Raw genomic sequence first — 8,139 nt, forward strand, 5'->3', positions numbered from 1 at the left:
TACTGAGAGTAGAGAAAGGACAATAAGCGTATGTGAGTATGTAAAAGAATTGGATGTTCACTTTCAATTAAAAATTTAATAATGTCTATAATTATGATATTGAGAAATATAGCAGTGCCAATATAGTATTTGGTAATATGGAGGTTTAGACTAGAAAAATTGGCTAAAAGATGAAAGCAGTTGTCTTAGGGGGCAGGGTACAGGGAAGGAATAAGACTTGGGACTGCTGATTTTCATTATCACTACTGTAATGCTGTAAGTTTTTAAAGCATGTATGTATGTATCATTAAATTTTTAATGAACAAGAACAGAGGATGATGTAGTGGACACGTTTTTTTTTTTATTCAGTTATTTGGTCGTTGGTTGTTTGATTGTTTTTTCTGTCCATTTTCTCCCCATGATTATTCTAAAAATGCAAACTTTTCTTTCTCAGCAAATTTTATTCCTCCACTTTGAACACATGGTTTCTATGGAGAGTTACATTTTTTAAGATAAGCTTATTCCTTGGCTACAATTGATTGATTCAGAATTGGGAGGGAGAGAGGAAGAGAGAGAGAGAAGAACAGGAGAGAGGAGATAGAGACAGAATGAAATGTCACATAAATATAGGTAATGATGAAGAATTGTAGCAGTGTTGAAGTCCCTGGTTGCATTTATTCCTGAGGACCAACATCACCCTTGCCTTTCCAGTAACTTGGTTTTTAAGTTTTACTTCCTATGGGATACCTCCTACATCCTTCATACTTTTCTTCACAGCTAGTTTGATATTGTTTGTTCATTTTTTTGTGTAAAGAACAGTAACCACACTCCAACTCTAAAAGGGCATCTGAGCAGCAGCCCCTGGTGCAGTTTCTCAAAGATTCTCGGGAGATACCGGAGATGGCAGAGTGGATGGTTTCAAAAGGTGGACTTTCCTGTGACTAGCAGGCAACTGCATGCCTGAGTCTGGGAGGAAAACTTGAGTGATGAGGCAGGTGAAGATGGATTGAGAAGAACCTTCATCTGGTGAGAAGGAGACCCTGAAGGGAGAGGGAAATATGCCATCAGCAATCCAGGGCTGGGCTGGGTGCAGTGGCTCATGCCTGTAATCCCAGCACTCTGCGAGGCCAAGGCGGGCAGATCGCCTGAGGTCAGGAGTTGGAGACCAGCCTGGCCAACATGGTGAAACCCTGTCTCCATTAAAAATACAAAAATTAGCCGGGCATGGTAGTGCATACCTGTAGTCCCAGGTACTTGGGAAGCTGAAGCAGGAAAATTGCTTGAACCCGGTAGGTGGAGGTCACAGTGAGCTGAGATCATGCCACTGCATTCCAGCCTGGGTAACAGAGTGAGACTTTGTCTCAAAAGAAAAAGAGAAAGCAATCCAGGACTGGTGCAAACCAGAATTCTGAGGACCCCAATGGAGAGTACCCGAGAAACTTCTTTTGAGACACCAAGAGTGCAGTTGTTCCCTTCTCTCTCTCTTCACTCCACCTCCTGTCTTTCTAAAATCTATTTGGAGGTTAAATCTCCATGAACAGTGGGCATACAGTGGTGACAAGTGGCCATGGTGCAATACATCCTAAGAGAAAGAGCCTGGCTAAGGAAAGGAAGGACAAGGACGCAGGAGTGGGCAGAGCACAGATGGGACCCCAAAGCCAATTCTATTTCTCCACAAGGCTGGAAGATCAGGAGGATCAGGGGAACAGTGGAGCAAAGATGTCAGACTTGTAGAATGGAGCTTCCATGGATGAAAACCTCCTCGAATTATCATTTGAAAAGTTAAAAATAAAAAAAGGGAGAAGACAGTTGATGCTGCAAAACACATTAAATCCATGCTTAAGGATACAGAGGGAAAGGTCTGAAAGGAAATACTAAGAAAGGAAATAACAGAGATGAAAGACCAGGAGTAAAGATCAAGGGGAGAAATAAAGCATAAGCAATTATCAAAGAAAAAATACAAATCAACCTTTCACTGGCCAAGGTTAAAAAAAAAAATGACCTCTGTGTATGGATTGCAATTCCCATGCTGTTTTAGGCAAAATAGTATGAACATGTTCATTTAATTTTGGAATACTGTTTAAATTAAAAGGATCAATATACCTAAAAAATACTTCAGCAAAAAGAAAGGGCTATGTAGAGGCTGGGGGCAGTGGCTCACGCCTGTAATCCCAGCACTTTGGGAGGCCGATGCGGGTGGATCACGAGGTCAGGAGATCAAGACCATCCTGGTTAACATGGTGAAACCCCGTCTCTACTAAAAATACAAAACATTAGCCGGGCGTGGTGGCGGGCGCCTATACTCCCAGCTACTGGGGAGGCTGAGGCAGGAGAATGGCGTGAACCCAGGAGGCGGAGCTTGCAGTGAGCCAAGATCGCGACACTGCACTCCAGCCTGGGTGACAGAGCGAGACTCCGTCTCAAAAAAAGAGAAAGGGTTATGTAGAAAAGGGAAAGCAAATTAGAGGCTATCTTCTAACTTCTCATCTGCAGTATCAATCCCACAAGGTAGTGGAGCAACAGTCACAGTTTGGAGCAAAAACTGTTGAGATACAAGTCGTCTTTTATCAATGGAAGTGATAAAAAAAGATGTAGGTATTAAACAAGAACTCCAAAAAAATCCATAGGAAACAATTATTTAAAGATTATCTCCAACTAACTGAGAGATACTAAAATATTACAAACTGAAAAATGGAGACTTTGCATTAAATTTGACAGGATTCAGCTCCAAATCTAGATAAACATCCTTCATATTTATCTTGTTCTCTCCAGGATAAATGTAAATCTAGTTGTAAAATGAATCTAAAATCAAAACATCTGCTCCTTTTAAAATAATGTAAAATTCATGATTCTATGAAAAAAATCTGAGTTTAAAACGTCAGCTAATATTAACAAAGCCTGAGATGTGGAGAGAGGAGAGCATGGAGGATTGTGTACTCAAAAGATCCTTTCCTTCTTGACTCTGAGAATTAGTCAAGGTGCAGCCAGAGGCTTTTGAAACATTAAAAGATAAACATTAAAGAAAGTAAAAGCAAAGAAAACATGGTTTATAGAGCAAATAGGAGTCACAAATGAAACAGCATAAAACAATATTTAAAAAGTATAAAACTATATGTTAGAACATGAAATAGGCCTTTTGTGGTAGTCAGAGCTGAAGTTAAACGGCTCTTAAAAGGCAAAGACTCTTGAGTTGTTATTTTTTTGGTTTTTTTTCAAAATTTAGCCAATTACTGTCCACAAGAGAACATCTAAAACAAAGGTGTTCAGAACGTGAAGAGAAAAATATTAGACAAAGATACATCAATCAAAATCAAACAAAAGGAAGGAGAAGTACAAGCAAGAATATCAAACACCAACTTCAAGACAAAAATATTGAAGGGAGCAAAAGTTCCCTTCTTTTGATGAGTGGTACAAACATGTATGAGATGAATAAAACAGCAAGGAAGATTTAACAAAACCTCTGAAAAATGGTCATGCAGTAATAGTTGAGGATATTAAGATATATCACTATTCATGATAGGTCAAACAAGCAATGATGAAGTATCTATATAGAAACTACAAAATCTACTCAATAAGTAGCATGGATACCTCTTACGAATGAGCAATAAACCTCAACATTCACCATCTATAGAATACATTTTTTTAAATTGAGCATTTTAGGTTACAAAAAAAATCTCAAATTAAAAAACCGAAAACAATAAATGAACGGTACAGCCTTTCCTCTCATCCTTTTTTCTTACCAGAATAAAATAAAACTAAAAATGATCAAATTATTAAGCCACAGAAATAAAAACCTTGAAGTAACCTTCTAAATAACTTACACACAAAAATAATTCACACTGCAACTACAAAATATAAATAATATAAATTATCTCCTTGAGATTTTTAAAAACGCATCCATTCTGATGTGTGTCTTCTGAGCAAACATTATCGGTGGGAAATATATCAACGTGTTAAGAGTAATTAGCTTTGGGTAGTGTTTGTTTTCTTTGGTGTAACAATTTGTCTATACGCATGCATTGATCTTTAAATGGAACAGGTACTTGATAGAGGCTGTATCTTTATGTTTTCAAAGTTAGAAAACTGTCCTTGGGGCCATTGCAAGTTCTCGCCTCATTTTTAAGATGGAAGATAGAAGTTATCTTTAGGGAAGACAAACCCTCTTGTGGCATAGCTGTGAAACAAACATGTAACCAATGCTCTCTAGAATCGGTGAACTAATTTAAATGTAGATAATTTCAGATAGAGCAATATTAAGTTTCAGTTCAACTACGTGAACTAGGTAAAACATTTTTAGGGAGAAGATTAACACAGAATTAGAGACTTGCTTTCTTTAAATTAGATGTAAATTGCCCTGTGCCTTAAATATATAGCTTGTTCTTGAGAGAGAGATTTATGTTTATAGCCAGACTTTTATTGGAAAGCCACATTACGACTGGGAGGACAGGCTCCTCTTGCTAGAGCAAGATTTCTCAGCCTCTGGGCTGGGACACAGGCAGAAGGATATGCCCCTGCTTGTGCACTTTCTCTGGGAGTGGAGCAGCATGGGGGAAATGGTAATTATAAGAACTGAGGAACTGGGTGGCTGAACACCACTGAGGCTTTGAAGAGAGAAAATGAGAGGTTTAGGGTGATCATCAAAAATTCAAAGTAAAATGTAAACACCAGAGGACCTATTTGGCATCCTTTAAAGAAATGCTTCTCTCTTATATTTGGAGGGCTGGTCATTCTGAGAACCAGGCTCACGATCTATCTGTAAGAGCACCAGAACTTGAGAAAAGGTTGACGAATCAGCCCCAGCAAGTCTCCTAAACTAAAGTCTAGGTCTTTATAGGGTGGGATACTGAGACTCTGGAGAGGACATCTGGGTGGGCGCCCTGGAGAGCCTTGAATTGTCTGGGCCTGTAGAAGTGGACTGCTCCTCCTCGTTAAAGGATAGGACCCCCAACCACTTTGTTTGAGAGCCATGCAGAAGCTTTAAGTGAGACAGTAAGGACCACTGTGCTAGAGGATAGACTTGCAGGAATTGAACTGAATTTGATGCTGGAGTACCTGGATTAACAGTGTTGCTGAGAGGCTGACCATGCCACACCTTATCAGGACACTGTTGAAGTTTGGGAGTGAGTTTTCTATGCTGTGGAATGTAGACCATATCCAGTGAGTGAGGAGGAACATCTTCCCTTAATTCAGCTGAAATTTAGTTAGTAGTAGTAGTGAAATTCAGTTACTACTGTGATTGTGACTGAGCAGTCAGGGAGACCAGGGTCTCTTCCCAGATGCTAGGGAATAGTTAGAAGTAGGGGTCAGCAGTAGAGGAAAGTGACTCTCCTTAAAGTTGCAACACATTAGGGTCAACAGCAGCATAAGCAGCTACACAGTAGTAGCAAAAGAAGGAAGATAGGGACAGTTGCAGGTGTGAACCATTAGCCACAGTACTTGCAGGGGCTGAGGGGTGGGTTTGCTGGGTAGTAAGGGGAATGTGGCATAAGTACCAATAGCAACTACTACAGTCCACTCCTTTAGCTCTCAGCCCTATGGGTGCTTCTGGCGCTAAGTTCTCCCCCATCTGGATACAGCTTCTCCATGATCCTGCTTGGTCGTAAATCCTGGGGAAACTGATAAGAACAGCATAAATCATACCCCTGCTCCTGTACTTGATCTCAAGGCTTTACTTGATTTTATCGTTTTCCTTCTCTATACCTGTTTGTAGTTATAATTGGGCATGAGAGTGCCCAGAGGTACCCCAGTGGATCACTTCCCTGCCTGCCTTGTTTAATCACAATTCTACCTCTTCATGATGATTAGGCTATAGCCCCTCACAAGACACATGGTAACTACTTTCTTTAATTGCTGGTCTATTGGCATGAGAAACCCAAAGTGACCATGTGGTAAATGCAATTTAAAGTTCAGCATGATGTTTACTGGGTCCTTTGATGGAAGCACAGGCCTTCTGAGAACCAGAACTTGAGACTCACACTCAGGGGCAGGAAGCACAAGTTCCTTAAGAGGGCCTCTTGGAATGAAAGTCATAGGAGGCTCTCCTAAGTCTGCTGCTTGGTTCCTGGACCCATGTGTTTGCTAGAATAATACTGCTTCCAATAGCTATTGGAAGCTATTGGAGCTTCCAATTGGAGACGCACTCCAAACATTTTTAAATCTCCATCCTTAGAGGGTGTCATCTCAAAGCTGAGGCCTCAGCTGCACTTTCCAAAGGACATTCTACTGTTCTACCAGGCTGGTAGCTTCTACATGGTATAATATGTGGTAAGACCAGCAAATACCATGCCCACGTGCCCACTGCTGTGCCACTCTTTGCCAGTCTCTTGGACTGAGGACGTACTATGCAAGATTACATGTTGGAAGATCAAGCCCTCCGTGAGCCTTTGGAATAATGGTACTGGCAGAGCGACTTCAGGCAGAAAAGGTAAACTGGTATCCAGAATACATACCAATTGTGATTAAGATGAATTGCTATTTCCAGAGAAGAAGGGATCTGGTGTAACTGAATGGCCAACAGTAGTAGCTGGTTGGTCTTACTGATGTCATGGTACCATGTAGTTGCTCAATTTGATTTCTTTTACTGGCAGGTTGGATGTTAAACAGTTGAAGTCCAACCTGGCAAGTCTTGGTCTTGGTGAGAGGAAGCCAGTGTTGCTAGACAGATGTATAGCCTCTATTTCTACTGTAATGGCAACCCCACTCACTACTAAACAATGGAGTGGTCAGGGGACGAGGTTGGCTGCCATTAACTGGTTGCATCAACCTTTCCAGTTGGGTGTTGGTGCCTCTTCTTCAGTGGATATTCTATGGTGGGCATAAAATGCAGTACAAGGATTATCACACTTGATGTCCATTCCCACATGTCCATCTGCATAACTCTTCCTCAGATCTCCTTGTCTTCTCTTCCAATCTTGCTTTTCCCACTTCCTTAACCAACCAGCTAAGCCATTTGCATTGGTCCTGAGTCCATATATATTCTAATCTCAGGTCATTTCTCCCTCCACCCAAAGCAGATGGCAGTGAGCATGACCTGAAGCTCTGCCCACTGATAAGTTTTCTTCTCATTTGTTTTTCACGGCCACCTCTAAGTGGGGCTAGAGTGAAGAAGTTCATCTCCAGTTCATACAAACCTACCGATCTGAGTCCATTTATGTATTAAGTACAGGAGATTTTCTCCTCCGCCTTCTGAACATAGAGAATGATTCTTGAGATGAAAGGTGTGAGCTGTGCGAGAGGCATTGATATAATAGAGGAAACTGACATGAGGTCTGATGTCTAGGCCACCCGTACTCTCTGAACCTTGTCCAGCTCAATCCAGAATATACCACTCCTGTCTTGCAGTGGCCGCCCCAATTTTATGACTTGATGAGTCTGACAGTCTCCAGTTCATTATGTGCAATTCTGACTCCACGGCCATTTGATGTCTTATGGTAATTCATGGTGTCTCTGTCAGGGCTCAGTAGCAGATGAGTTTGAGCATGTGTGTGCACACATGCGTGTGGTTTTAATAGCATATATGTCTAAGTTGCAGATAGTATTCTTTTGCTCAAGAACCTAGGAAATCATAGGAAACCCTATGAATTCTCTATTGGGACTTGCTAAAAACTCCATAAAGCATCCCAAGTGGCAGGGTTGCTCACAGTGCAGGCTGGACCTGCCTCAGAGCCCTTTTTTGCTTTAGGTCCACTTAAAACATCAGCATTACCAAATAAATGGGTCAGAGTAGTATTCTCAAGAGTGTAGTATGCTGTGTCTAAAACCCAAAGAGGCCACCTAAGCCCTGTGCTGCTTTCTCAGTGGTAAGAGGTACATGGTGCAATAGCCTGTCATTTACATTAGAAAGGATGACTCATTTTGTGCCAGAATACAGGGTCCATAAATATTTAACTGATGTATCAGGACTCTAAATATTTTTAGAATTTCTCTCTCTCCTTCTAGAGTGCATGTGTTTTACCACTTCTTGCATATCAGGGCCAACTTACATGATGTCCGCAATATGGGTGAATGTGGTCATCTATAGAATGTCCAGATGGCCCAGATCCTTTCAGACAATATAGGGACAGAGAGAAAGATAATTAACATATCTCTGGGGCAAGACCATGAATGTATACTGCTATTCATCCCATATGAATGCAAATTGCTTCTGTCTTCCTATTTGAT

The 8,139-nt window shown here is 41.0% G+C and overlaps 1 long non-coding RNA gene across 1 annotated transcript in view; it reads left to right on the forward strand.

Moving 5' to 3' along the window:
• LOC129527921 (uncharacterized) overlaps positions 1-8,139 on the forward strand; it is a 122,418-nt gene that overhangs the window by 93,561 nt on the left and 20,718 nt on the right. The gene's annotated exons all lie outside the window — the stretch shown is intronic.

Source organism: Gorilla gorilla, chromosome 19, assembly GCF_029281585.2.
Source record: "Gorilla gorilla gorilla isolate KB3781 chromosome 19, NHGRI_mGorGor1-v2.1_pri, whole genome shotgun sequence".
NCBI classification, from domain to species: Eukaryota; Metazoa; Chordata; class Mammalia; order Primates; family Hominidae; genus Gorilla; species Gorilla gorilla.